The following is a 13,566-nucleotide window of genomic DNA, read 5'->3' as shown; positions in this document are numbered from 1 at the left end:
AGCCACGCAGGAGCTTCCTGACCTAAACAAGAAGGCGCTCTGGGCCTGCAGGAAAAGCAGGGCCGGGGTGGCTGTATTTCAGCAGGCCTCCCGACCTCTGAGTAAATAAATGTGCGGAACAGATACAATCAACATTTTCTCTGGGCCTGAAATCAGATCTGCAGAGGCCTCCGTCCCTCTGTGCCGGGCAGACTGTAATTACAGGATATGTTAAATTTTCTTTATAGCTAGTTCTGATGGTCGCGAGGTGACCACACCAGCCCGTCCAGCGCCCCGCTCTGGTCTGCTGCCACTGGTAATGACAACCAGATGTTTGTCTGAAGTTAATCATCAATAGGGCTCTCGCCCCAGAGTCAAGAAGGGCTCACCATTTGCTTGGAGAAGCCGTGTAAAGTGGTGATAAGCGGGGGTGGCCTGCAGCCTGCCGTTGGGACTGCTGCTCCAGAGGGAGATAAGCCATCTGACACCCTCAGAGGCGACTGAGGGGAGAGCAACTGACCAAAACCAAAGTTTACCTGGCGCGCGAAGTGTCTCTGGGAGTCGCGGCCCTTCCCTGAGGTGCGGGAGAAGGACTTCCAGAGATAGGGCAATTTGGATAGCTACGGACGTCTTTGCTGAGAATCCACAGATCTCACTCAGTCTGCGGACAACACTCTCCTGGGATTCCCGAGCAAAAGTCTTTTCCTTTTAGGGGCAGCGCTCCTCTCTGGCTGAGAAATTGTCATATGATATGTACATCAACGAATGTATAATTGAATCACTCCTGTTAGCGTCTAACACGGCAAGTCTGAGTTCGAACCGGTAACAGCGGCATCCGTACTTGTAATTATTAGAAGAAAGCATCGACACCGGGATTCTGATTAGAGGTATGAGCTAAGCCCCTGGCATCTGCACTTTTGATGAAACCCCCAAGTAATTCTCCTGCAGGGACATGCCTTTTTTTTAAAACTCCTGAACCAAACTAGTTTGGAGACGCAGAGGGAAGAAGTGTGGACGGCTCTTTTCCCCAGTCTTAGAACCACAAAGACTCCAGCAAGAGTCCACTCTCTGCCCGGGTCTGTAGCATCTCAGCCCGAGCACTGCCCCCAGACAGTGCCCCAGTCTAGGAAAGGGGGTCCGATCCATTTCAATGTGATTGTTTTAAGGAATCAGGGATTTTTTATCAGGAATGAGTTGGATGTTCTGGCAAACTAAATGTCATCAAAAAGTCCTATGTTTTCAAAAGTTTCCCAACTCGGAAACTTCTATGTAAGGTGTCTGCTGATTCTTTTTTTTTTTTTTTTTTTTTTTTAATTTTTCTTATTTGAGTAGAGTCGGTGCACAATGTTACATTAGTTTCAGGTGTACAACATAGTGACTTAACTTTTCTATGCTTCCCACAAGGGTAGCTACCATCTCGTATTTGTTAATTCTTTTTTTTTTAATTTTTTTTAACGTTTATTTATTTATTTATTATTTTTTTTTTTTTATTTTTTTTTCAATGTTTTTTTATTTATTTTTGGGACAGAGAGAGACAGAGCATGAACGGGGGAGGGGCAGAGAGAGAGGGAGACACAGAATCGGAAACAGGCTCCAGGCTCCGAGCCATCAGCCCAGAGCCTGACGCGGGGCTCGAACCCACGGACCGCGAGATCGTGACCTGGCTGAAGTCGGACGCTTAACCGACTGCGCCACCCAGGCGCCCCACGTTTATTTATTTTTGAGACAGAGAGAGACAGAGCATGAACGGGGGAGGGGCAGAGAGAGAGGGAGACACAGAATCTGAAACAGACTGCAGGCTCTGAGCGGTCAGCACAGAGCCCGATGCGGGGCTCGAACTCACGGACCGCGAGATCATGACCTGAGCGGAAGTTGGACGCTTAACCGACCGAGCCACCCAGGCGCGCCATCGTATCTGTTAATTCTTGAGGAACTCATTTGTTTCCTCGAATTTTCTCCTCAAATTTACAATGATCATAGTCAGTACTCGCATTTACCAAATATATTTGCTTTGCTTTATACGGTATTTACTTTTCCATTTGGTGCACACCTCTTTCTTACAGGTGCCCTGATTTAGAGTAACACATTAAACATTGGTGGGAGGATATCCAAGCCAAAATATTATTCTTATTCTTAAGTCCAGACAGCCCGGGAAATTCTCAATTGAGTACTGTTCTGTAAGTACTGCTCTAATGTGAAATATTATATTTCATATAATTAACTTCCTTTATAGTCATGGTTTAGGGAATAACAACTAGTGTGTCCCTAAAAATCCAACCCAGTCCCCGAGTTTGAAAACACTTCTTGTTTTTCTGGGGCCCCTGGGTGGCTCAGTCAGTTGAGCACCCAGCTCTTGGTTTCAGCTGGGGTCATGATCTCAGGGTCGTGGGATCGAACCCCACATCAGGCTCCATACTGAGCATGGATTCTCTCTCTCTTTCCCTCTGCCCCTCTCCCCTGCTCTCGCTCTCTCTCAAATAAAAAAAATATATATATATAAATATTTTTTTGTTTTTCTGGATATAATAATGTATGATTGTAAGAAACTCAAACAATACAAAAATGAACTAAGTAGAAAGTGATAGTTGTCCGAAAAGAGATTGGAGTTAGATTCGGAGTAAGAATCAAGAGTGTCTGTTACACATATTACTGAGTAACTAATACAAAGTTTATGCATTTTAATCAGGGCATTTGGTGCCACCATCAAAATGGCTTTCTCAAAAAGCAGCATCTTCACAAAGATCAAAACTCACCCTCTAATATTCTACCTATTCCACACCTGGACTCTCTAGCTCCCTTTTCTGCTTTATTTTTCTCCATTTCCCTTAATACTATATAATATAATAAATATTTATTAATTGTTATTTAGTGTTTGTTCACCGCTGTTATTATTATTTATCGTTTGCTTCTTTATTCACTGCTGTATCTCCAGCATGAAGGACAGGCCAAATTCATAAAAATTATTGCTCGATAAACAATCGAAAGTCGAATGAGTACATGCAACTCAGGTGCCATCGCTACTCTGAAGGCTTTGCTCATGTCTGTTATTCTTGACTCGAACTTACCGGAAAGTAACTTCCTTTCTTTGCACTTCTATTTCTGTATTATGTCCACACTTCTGCAGTTACATTTTTCACACAATTACAACACGCTGACCCTACCAAAAACCATGAGGCCGCCATTTGAGGGCCAGCGCAAGGCCATTTATATCTTTATCCCCAGTGCTCATCTCCACAGCTGTCTCCTGTCTTCTTGTTAGTGTGACAGTGAAGAGACTGAGGAAAGTAGAGTGTAAATAATAAGACTGCTGATTTGATTAGAAAAGTACCAGAGCAGGGAAAGAGCCAAACCATATATATATATACACATATATATATATATATATGTATATATACATATATATATATACATATATATATATATATATACATATATATATATACACACACATATATATGTATATATATATACATATATATATGTATATATATACATATACACTTTTGTACATGTCTATATGTGTGTGTGTATATATATATTTATATAGTATACAGTATAAATATACAGCATACAGTATAGTATATAGTAGAAATATATATATACTTTTGTTATGGGATGGGATAGAGTATAACTTTCAATCCAAGCCTCAGATAAAACCTAAGTAGGGCTTAGGGCGCCTGGGTGGCTCCGTCGGTGAAGCATCTGACTTTGGCTCAGGTCATGATCTCACAGTTGGTGGGCTCAAGCCCTGTGTTGGGCTCTGTGCTGACAGCTCAGAGCCTAGAGCCCACTTTGGATTCTGTGTCTCCCTCTCTCTGCCCCTCCTCCACTCATTCTCTCTCTGTCTCTGTCTCTGTCTCTCTCTCTCTCTCTCTCTCTCTCCCTCTCTCAAAAATAAATAAACATTTTTTAAAAACCTAAGCCAGGCTTTATTTTGGCCTAATATGGAAGGTGATGTGGAATCAATGTGTGCCAGCTCATTAAAAGCATGCTGGTTGAATTCCTGGAATGCTAGGTTGTCCCTGGGTTTCAAAGATCAAGCTGCTATCTTCACTTCTTTCCAAAAGACCTCACCAAGTGACCAACAGGCAACAGAAAATATGATGCATCTAGTTCAGTATTTAAAGATTCACTAAAAATGGATAAAGAAGATGTGGTGGTGTATACAATGGAACAGTATTCAGCCAAGAGAAAGAAGGAAATCCTGTTATGTCACAAAAGGGATAGACCTTGAGGGCATCATGCTAAGTGAAGTAAGTCAAATACAGAAAGACAAATATTGTATAGTATCACTCGTATGTGGAATCTAAAAAAGTCAAGCCTGCAGAAACAGAAAGTCGAATGGTGGTTACCAAGGGGCACCTGGGTGGCTCAGTCGGTTAAGCGTCCGACTTCGGCTCAGGTCACGATCTCACGGTTCGTGAGTTCAAGCCCCGCTCGGGCTCCATGCTGACGGTTCAGAGCCTGGAGCCTGCTTCTCATTCTGTGTCTCCCTCGCTCTCTGCCCCTTCCCTGCTCATGCTCTGTCTCTCTCTGTCTCTCAAAAATGAATAAACATTTAAAAAAAAAAAAAGCCAAAGAGTGTCAAAGATCCACCAAGTTCACCCCCTGAGTTCTCTACCCAAAACTCTCTGCACAGTAAGAGTGACTACTCACTGCACATGAGTCTCCCATCCATTCATCTTCAATGAGTTAAAGTATAATTAAGTGCATTGAACTCCCACTTGGTGCCTCGCACTTTGGTGAATAATAATTTCATATATATGGGGTGCCTGGGCGGCTCAGTCAGTTAAGCTTCCACCTTCAGCTCAGGTCATGAGCTCATGGTCTGTGCGTTCAAGCCCCCCTGTCAGGCTCTGTGCTGACAGCTCAGAGCCTGGAGCCTGCTTCGGATTCTGTGTCTCCTTCTCTCTCTCTCTCTCCCCTTCCCCGCTCATACTCTGTCTCTCTCTGTCTCAAAAACAACTAAACACTAAAAAAAAAAGTTTTAAAGAATTTCAGATATGAATGTCCACTTAACTCAAAAGTGTCTGTGACGTATGCTGTTCTTTCTAGACCTCCTTAGTGGAAGTTTATCTGTTTGCCCAGTTGATGCAAGTTTGTGCTCAGTTATTTATGGACTAGTTTACATACTTCCAACTCACCTCCAACTTCCTCTTCAGAAAATGAATCAAGCTAGGTTCAAGTACTCCTTTTATTTTTTCTAGGAGTTTAATTTTGTAGAGCAATTTTAGGCCCACAGCAAAATCGAGAGAAAGGTACAGAGATCTCTCATATACCTCTTGTCTCTACAGGTGCACAGCCTCCTTCCTTACCAGCATCACTCACCTGAGTCAAGGTCTTAATAACAGCGTAATAACGTTTATGGCGTACTTACCACAAAATCTCATTTATTGTGCACAATAACCAAGTTAAACAGTAGTATACCCTTGTTGCTTTTATGTAAACTGGCTCAAGATCCGTGTATCCAGAAAGTACCTGTGGTGCTATTCAAAACCAAAGTTATCTGACTCAAAAGTTGTTTGGTCTCCTCAACATCACCAAGAAGACAATCTCTTTCCTCGTTATACTGTATTTCCCCGTAATCTGGTGTAGGGGCGTCTAAAACAGGACATTTAGCCTTCCGTGTCAACAGAAGAGTACAGGGCACGCCATTTATGGCGTAGTGTTTTGTACGGTCATGACAAGTAAAACACTGTCCTTGCCATCGCTGGGAAGGATTTTATCCCACCCTCTCTGGTCCATCCACGGGCTCCACCTTTCCAGGCCTGTAGAGATACTTCTAGTCTTCTTTGTGGCTTCAGTGCTGAGTCTGAAATTGATCTCAATTCTGGGAACATTAGGAACACCTGCATGCCACTGAAATGCAGACATTAATCAAAACCAAACATAAAACATTCCAGGGTTGTGTGTCATCTGTATCATCCACTCCGTTTCTCTCTCTCAGGGGGAATGATTGAGAGTTGATTACAAGTTCTTTTTGATGATGCTGCTAAAAACCGTTCGAAAAGCATCATCCCCTCTGTTCACAAGACGGATTATATTGGGCAACATGAAGTCATGATTATACGGCACTAATTTTAGCTAAGTCAGACGTCCTCGTGAAGGCATCGCTCATGCCTGTCAACCACCGCTAACTGAGTCAAAGTTCACCCAACTTTGGACAAAAGGGGAAACAATCAACCCCCCGCCCCGTCTCTGTGAAGGAGCTTATCAAGAGTAAAACCAAGCCTGAGGCAGATGGGTCATTTCATTTCTAGATCTCACGAAGTCTGCTGCCTCCCTTGGGGTGCCCCCACAGCATCCCACTCTCTGCTGGCTTTTCAGTAACACAGGCAGGGTGGAGACAAGTGAAGCTCTTTTGTGGTCCCCTCCCTCCCCTCCCCCCAACGCCTTCAACGAGGAACCTGGTCTCAAGGACTCGTGATGCTAATACACCACGTGAGGCCTCCCTCACAGTTTCCTCCTCTCCCAAATTGGAGCAGATCTTGTCACTGCTCCTCTATGATCTGCTTCGAATTACCTTGTAATCCTGAAAAACATGTTGTAATGTTCCAAGACAGCGATGCCCCCAGAGCTCTTTCAGAGTCTCAGTGCTAGATGGATTGTTTAGCAGTTGGATTGTTTAGTTGTTGTTTTTCCATTTGTTATTCGTTGAAGACTCTGAGAAGTTTGGAAGGGGGATGTCAGCCACTCCATTTCTAACAGTTCTAATTCCTAATGGATCTGCTATAAGGTAAACAGACGCAAGTTATGATGATTTGCCTTTGATCAGGGCCTCCACATCCAGCCTTCAAGTAATCTATGAACACTGATGAAGACTACCCACGTGATGAGGTACCATACTGTTCTACAGGTATTTCCTCAGCCCTGCAGGTGTTTGATTCAACGGAACAACGGGAGCTCAGACAGTCATCTTTCTTCCCCAGTGACAAGAACCATGATTTCATTCCTTCCAACTTTTCAGATCCCCTGGAAGCTAAAAGAACGCTGATGACTGGTGAGTAGGCAGAATCTGGGTCCGTTGAGAGACCCTGGGATTAAGGCTGGATTCAAATCTCAGCTTTGCCATTTACTGTATGAGTGAGACCTTGGCTGATGCTTCTTAACTTCTTCGTGGCTCAATTTCCTCATCTCTAAAATCGAGGTAATTATAATAACTACTTCTCAGAGTTTGTGTGAACCTCAAATAAGTGAATTGACATGAAGCTTCTTTGCACAATGTTAAACCAATAGCGCTTGTAGGGGTGAGGGGAGCCTTTAAAAGTTTGATTCTAGCGTCACCTGTCAAGGTTGGCAAGGAATTGTCATTTTCAGCATTAGTTTAGAGACACAAATCAAGACCATATGGCTCATAAAATTCCTTATGTTCTTTCAGCCAATCTGTAGCAGCACCTGCTAACAAATGAACCCAGATATTTAGAGCCAGTCTTTCAGGCCACAAGCATCATATAAATGTGCAACACCTATTATATGCGCACGTCTAGGCTAGATTCTCTGCGGGAGACACTGGAAGAAGCAGCAGCTACAGATACCAAGAGTTTTGTATCTCGTTAAGTTCAATCCAATTAACTCAATCCATGAATCAACCAGCACTTACTGGAACATTCTACAGGCCCAGTTCCACCAAGGCGCAGCAGGAGAGACATTTCTGCTCTGTAGGAATTTGACCTCCGAATCATTTCATGGCTTTCCTACCCTTAAAAATAGGGAACAGAAGTTATCATAAGGCTATTAATAATAGAAGGCAGGAATCTACCTGGAAATGAGGAAGCAGGCCTCACCAAAAGCAGACTGGAAGGTCAGTCATTACCTCAGGAGCTCCAGGACAGGATTACCACACATTCCTCACTACCAGAGCTTGGAGGCTCTGGTCCTTAAAGAAGACAATGCCCACTCATGTTTCAGTCAAGCAGAACCCTCCCGTTCATTCGGCATGGAGTGCCCCTGTTTAAGGGAAAGTCTGCTTTCCCCAGCAAGGAGCGTGGATGAGTTTGGTTTGCCCCACAAGAGGCTGCCATAATAGTCCTCTTTAGAAAATGACCTTCTTCCCCCCCTTTCCCACTCCCCCTAGCCTCATCCTCATGCTTCAAAAACAAGAGTCACAAAAACAGCCCAATGGACTAGAAAACTTGGGGGACAGTTTATAAAAGAGGTGGGGAAGAAACTGAGCCTTGAAGACGTGGTGACCCCAGATATCCAAGAAGCTGGAGACATTCCAGGAAGACAAAACTGGTTAAGCAATGACAGGAGTCCCAAAATGAGCTTCTCCGTAAGTATACAACTCCCTTAAGTACAGCAGCTGGGACTCACTATTTCTTTTTTAAAGGGAATAAAAGAGCAAAGGGAAAGTGACCACTTTGATTCTGTGAGGGAGTGACTTTCTCTACTGCTAGATATTGACATATGTACCTAATAAAGCTGAAAGTATTTTTCTAGACTCATCCGCACTCTGAAGTAGGCTTTCTTCATTCTGGTGATAACTTTTCTCCCTTCCCAGGGCTTGGCCTGCTGATACCATTCCTAAGAATAATAATAGCGAATTATAAAACTAACATATTTATAGACAACCTTAAGTTCCGTGTGTGTCTCATCTTATGTAATCACCATTATATAATATGTATTGTAAAAGGAGACTTTACAAAGCGAATCATTGCCAAGAGAAGGAAGACGTTCCCCACCCCACCCCCCCGCCCCGACAAAGAAGTAATATTTAAACTGAATTTTCAAATACGGTGTAGGAGTTCTCCCGGTAATCAAGTCTGGGAAAAACATTCCAGGCAGTGGGATTGGCATCAAAGAGACAGGAACAATCATGGGACGTTCCAGAAAAAGCAAGCGGTTCACCAACATTAGATGATAGGGTCCTTGTGGGAAGGGGTAGAGGTGGGACCAGACACACTGGAAAAAGTCAAATTGTGGGGAGATTTACATGCAGCATTTTGTCAAAATGCAACAGGAATGCATAACGCACTTTAACAAGGGAGAGGTTTTATCTTATCTCATCTCATCTTAGAAGATTTGGGGCAGCGTGGAGCATGGACTCACAGAGCAGGGAGACCGGAGGTCGGAGCAGCCAGCTAGGAGGCCATCACTACAGTTATCCAACTGAGAAAAGGAGGAGAAAGAGGGTCGGCCTCAGTCAAGAAGTCTCTGCCCTCTAAGGCTTAGAACCAAAGAGGACTGGAAAAGCTAGCAAACAAATGCCCGTTGCACCCGGCTGTGGATGCGTGAGGCCAAGGGGACGGTAGCTAGAGTCGTTGCTGGGCAAGTTCAGAAGAGGGAGTGTTTCTTGCTTGGGGACTCCAGCAAAGCTTCCAGAAGGGATGATATTTGAGTTTCATAGCAACAAACGAGTAGGATTTTAATAGACAGAGATATTTTGAAGAGCATCCCAGGAGGGAACAGCAAATGCAAAGATTTTAAGCGTGGAAAGCATGAGGCTGGTTGGGGAGATAACAGACGAAACACACTCAAGGGCCAGCCTGCCATGCTGTCCCAGCCACCAGAAGCCCGGAGCAGGATGCTGTCAGCTCTCTCACTCAGGCTGGTAGACCCTCAGTAATAACCCCTTCCTGGCAGGGGTGGAAGAAGTGATCTAAGTCTTTATCCCAGAAAACCACAGATAATAGCCTGGACGTGTGTGCTCGAGGGCCTGGAAGAGCATTTCCTCAGCAGCGCCCAGAGCGAGGCAGTGGGATAGACGCTTCATCGAGAGGAGTTGCTGTTACAAATCTGTTAGGCTTTCTTACCCTCCATTCCTAGTTTCTTTGGGCCAGTGGCCCTGCCTGTCCCAGCGCTTTGTTGTCCTGAGTCTTCTCCTCAAATTGTTTCAATAACGAGGCTTCCATCCACAGCAAAAACCAAATGGCAACACAGGGACAGTGGCCGTGACAGTAACTCAAGTCTCCAGCTTGGCGGCAGCTTGGGGATCCCCGTCTGGGGACTCCCTGCCTCCCCACCTGGGACTGGGGGCCCTGTTCCCGCCTTCCCCCCCCCCCACGTCTCTTGATTCACCGGCAGCCCAGAAAGCTGTTTAACAGTAAGTGAAACATTCCGCCTTGAATTCTCAGATGTATGTGATCTGAAAAAAAAATAACAAGAGAAGAAAATATCCTGAGGACGTCAGAGGAAGAGAAATGTGGACAACAGATGCCGCTATTTGGTTTTGTCCCCGTTTTATCTTTTAAAAATACATAAAACATGAATAACTAGAGAGAAATAGTTCCAGCTTTGGGTAAAATCAAAAAAGGGGGTGTTTTATTGTTTGGGTGGCGCCTCTTCCATTGTAAGTTGTTTGGCTACTCAACGCACTTGATGAAATCGTGAAATTCTGGTGCAGGACTAGAACTCCAGAGGTGACTCACTCCAGTTCCTGGTTTTTCGGTTGAAGAATGAGCACCCAGCCTCAAAAAAGCCATTTTCCTTTTATACTTAGTCTAGAAAGTCCCCCTGTCTGCCATGCTGGCCTCGTCGTACCATCAGGAGGGTCTAAAAGGTGTTCTTCTGTACAAATGCTCATCCGTACAAGTACTCATTCGTTGCTTTTATTCATTTACTAATTACTAACTCATTATTCATACTAGAGATGCTCTGCGGGACAGTGGAGATGCAAACATGATTCCTGAGTGTCATTTGTATGACGGTGTCAGCGTAGAGGGCGGGATGCTGTCGCAGAATATCCAGAAAACACCTTAAGAGCGTGGAGGGTGAGAGGGACTGGTGAGAGAGAAACTAAACCAGATTGAGGATGAAGTCGTGGCAGGACTGGCATCATTTCAGCTTACATGGTCGGAATATCTAACCGTTACAACATTTGTGTGTCGTTCTTTAGGGGTTTATTTATTTATTGAAATTCAAGTTAGTTAACGTACAGTGTAGTCTTGGCTTCAGGAGTAGAACCCAGTGATTCATCTCTTACGATGATGCCAGTGCTCATCCCAACAAGTGCCCTCCTTAATGCCCATCACCTATTTAGCCCAACCCCCCACCTATCTCCCCTCCCCTCCAGCCACCCTCAGTTTGTTCTCTGTATTTAAGTCTCTTATGGTTTGCCTCCCTCTCTGTTTTTATCTTATTTTTCCTTCCCTTCCCCTATGTTCACCTACTGAGTTTCTCAAACTCCACATATGAGTGAAATCATATGATATCTGTCTTTCTCTGACTTCTTTCAAAGAATGTCCAGACAACCTCCTCATTGATTTTCCCAACAGTCATGTGAGGCAGGTCTTATTATTATGCTTGGCTTGTACATTAAGAAATGGAGGCCCGAGTTTTCAAAAATAGTAGGTGACTGACTTCGAAGTCAAATTTGGACCTCAGGGCTTTAGGACTCTGGCTCTCTTCTCTCCCGGACATGGCCTGGCTTTTATTTCAGGAAATAAATTAATACTGTGGAGCATCTCTGGGGTCAGGCACTGTGGTTTACGTTTGGTGTGAGGGGAGAGGGGCGGTGGTTACAGAGATGAGTAAACTTTCAGAATCGTATAGTCGAGGAGAGGAGGAAACACAGAATCATACACGAAGAGAAAGCGCGTTTGTTTTTCTGACCTGAGTGCACAAATCAGTAAAACAAGCAGCCATTGGAACAGGAGTCCAGGGAGGGAGACATCACCACATCATGGGCTAACGTGGCGTCGCGAGAAGGATGGGCCAATAGAGCTTGCTGCTTGGATGCAGAAGTCAATTAAGTGGGGAAAAAAGGAAAACCATTAATTGCTTGTGCAAGTGGTTGGAAGCATGGGCTGTGGGGTCAATCAAAGGCGCGTTTACACCCCAGTCCCGTCTCTATGTGGTAACTTTGAGGAATTCATTCAACCCGTCCAACCATGTAAGCATTCAGTGAGATCACCCCATGAAGCATTTATCGCAGTACCTGGAATTCACCAATTCTGAATAAATGCTGGAGATGGTGGTGGTGGTGACATCATGGTTAACACCATCACCTTCCACCCTGGTACTCTCAGACACCCCCAAGAGGGTCTCTCAGGCCACCCCAACACCGCTCCCGGCCACTCACCCTGCTGCTAATCTACAGGCGTCTTATGAAAATATGGGGCTCTCTACTCATCTCCCCTACTGTCTTCAGTCTCCTGTGCCTGACTCTTGCAGAACAACACGTCCACAAAATCATTTTTCTCTCGGGATTTCCCTGTTTTCTAGAACTTTCTGTGGAATTTACATCCCTCCAGAAAGTCCTTCTTCTCAAGGACCCGGACAGTGCCTGCTACAATCCGCAGCAGCCCCCCACCCCCCGCCAGCAGATAGGAGTCAGGGGTACCCCTAGGACTGGTCTGCTCTCCCCCGGAGGTTCTCTCTCGGTCTGCTATTACTTACTGCATAACTCTGGGCTGCGTTATTAGCAGTCAAAGCTGTAGGGGACCCAGCTGCCATGAAACAGACACAGAAAGAAAAAAAAAACGAGAAGCCAAAAATGATGTACTGTGGCTGAAATCTGTGAAGGAGGCAGTGTTTCTATTTAGAGTCCTCCAGCCCCCCCAGCGGGCCTCCATATACCACTCCCCCTCCCAGCCCCCGCCCTAAGCTCCCTCAGCCTCCTCCTACCCTCCAACAAGTTGTCAACTATTCCCTGAAGGAGAAGCCAGAAAGTGTGCCAAAAAAAAGGGCCTTGGCTGGGAGTCAGGACCCTGGGGTCCAGGTTCGATTCTGCCAACGATGAGCTGTGGGAACTTTGGCAAAGGATTGAATATTTCTGAGCCTTCATTTATAAATGACTAGACTAACACTGCAGCCCTAACCCTCGGTGATTGTACCGCTGTCCTTGTTCCTCAGCACATATTTGATAGATGCACACACACACACACACACACACACACACGCATGTGCACGTGCACACACACAATCACTCATCAGTGAATTCTATGATTCTTAGCTCTCATGACAGTTACCCAGCTGTCCGTTGGATGTTAAGAGCAAAAGAATGTCTATATTCATACTGTGGACAAAGGTCACTTTCTGTAAGATACAAAGTCTGATTCAAAATTATAAGAAAAAAAAGGGAAGCTATAAACATAAAAACGTGGGGGCGCTGGGGTGGCTTAGTCAGTTGAGCATCTGACTCTTGATCCCAGGTCATGATTCCAGGGATCAAGCCCCGAGTCGGGCTTTGTGCTCAGCAAGGAAACTGCTTGGGATTCTCTCTCTCTCTCTCTCTCTCTCTCTCTCTCTCTCCCGCTGCCCCTCTACCCAACTCGTGTTCTCTCTATCTCTCTCTTTCTCTAAAATAAAAATTTAAAATATAAATAAAAATGTGAAGACAAGATGAATAGGTAATTCACACAAAAGAAGGTATAAATAGCAAAATGACATTGGAAATTAATATCTACAAATTAATAAATACAATATATAACATAAATATAATAGAAAGTAATAAGGTAATAAATACAGGTCAAAATAATATTGATATATTAAGACATATTATAAACTCCTATTAATCAAAGCAGACACTTCTGCATCGGGAACAAATAGATCAATGGGACAGAATAGAGAACTCGGAATTAGCACACATTGTGGGTGTGTGAGTATGTAGGTGACTGGGCGCATACTTTGCATGTGATAAAGACAACA

The 13,566-nt window shown here is 44.5% G+C and overlaps 1 long non-coding RNA gene across 4 annotated transcripts in view; it reads right to left on the bottom strand.

Annotated features, from left to right (window-relative positions):
- The window catches only part of LOC131495495 (uncharacterized), a 72,366-nt gene that overhangs the window by 18,000 nt on the left and 40,800 nt on the right, over positions 1-13,566 (bottom strand). For 3 of the 4 annotated variants that reach the window (XR_009253983.1, XR_009253984.1, XR_009253982.1), the window contains exons 3-4: positions 6,503-6,708; positions 5,738-5,828 (exon numbers count right to left, since the gene is read on the bottom strand). This is a non-coding gene — a long non-coding RNA (uncharacterized LOC131495495). Of the gene's footprint in view, positions 1-5,349; positions 5,829-6,502; positions 6,709-13,566 lie in introns of those variants that run through there. The other variant, XR_009253981.1, reaches the window with a different exon arrangement.

Source organism: Neofelis nebulosa, chromosome 15 (genome assembly GCF_028018385.1).
Source record: "Neofelis nebulosa isolate mNeoNeb1 chromosome 15, mNeoNeb1.pri, whole genome shotgun sequence".
In the NCBI taxonomy this organism is placed as follows: domain Eukaryota; kingdom Metazoa; phylum Chordata; class Mammalia; order Carnivora; family Felidae; genus Neofelis; species Neofelis nebulosa.
Note: the sequence above shows the minus strand (reverse complement) of the source record. Positions and strands in the feature narration are given on the sequence as shown.